This window comes from Seriola lalandi, unplaced genomic scaffold, assembly GCF_002814215.2.
Source record: "Seriola lalandi dorsalis isolate HSWRI2012SDOR001 ecotype SW California unplaced genomic scaffold, Sedor1 jcf7180002039636, whole genome shotgun sequence".
Taxonomy (NCBI): Eukaryota; Metazoa; Chordata; class Actinopteri; order Carangiformes; family Carangidae; genus Seriola; species Seriola lalandi.
In genome coordinates this window covers 1-698 of record NW_019510210.1, presented here as the reverse complement: position 1 = coordinate 698, position 698 = coordinate 1, and the positions used below count along the sequence as shown (strand labels likewise).

Below are 698 nucleotides of genomic sequence, written 5' to 3'. Positions count from 1 at the left end.
AGGGATGTTTCCCTTCACAGCCACATAAATGGGAACACCAAAGAGCTAAATATCATGCATCAACTGGAGATTTGTCATCAATACAGAGTTGAAAAGTCCCTTCAGAGACCAACAAAAATTGCCACAGCTGACTGTATTTCAAGTCATCCAGGCGGGGTACTGGGTTAAGTTTTCAACTAGCAATAATCACATCTCAGCAGAACTTCACAGACTATGAAATTGCCCCTGCGAAAGAGTAAAGAGAGCAACTACCAGTTTACAAATGGAGCTGGTGCAACACTCACAACACACGTGGTGCACTTCTCATCCCTAGCATTTTTTGTTTACGGCAAACCCCGCCTCTTCCGGGCAACAGCAGTCATTGGCGTATTAGTTCAATGCAGAATACAACTTCCACTTACTTGGGTTTTAAGCGATGACCCAGAGCTGCAATACTTTAGACGCTGCCATGTAACGTTTTGTCTTTTTTTTGTGTGTGTGTGTTATATTGTTTGAACACATTTCCATATCAAATTTTAAGTCAAACCACCAACAATGCTCAAAAATCCAGCTAGACATAGTCACATATATACAGCAATAGAAAAATGTGGTCAGGTTGGGTCCAGATATTTCAAAAAGTGACCCTACCGGTCTTCCCATTTATGTTGACCTTTTCAACTTTTTCCAATCCCGGGTGATTAGCCAAAACAGGTTAATCC

The 698-nt window shown here is 41.4% G+C and overlaps 1 non-coding gene across 1 annotated transcript; it reads right to left on the bottom strand.

Annotated features, from left to right (window-relative positions):
* Positions 1-96: 96 nt before the first annotated feature.
* Positions 97-237, bottom strand: LOC111648445 (U4 spliceosomal RNA). Its single transcript, XR_002760126.1, has one exon. It is a non-coding gene; the product is annotated as a U4 spliceosomal RNA (small nuclear RNA).
* Positions 238-698: the final 461 nt, after the last annotated feature.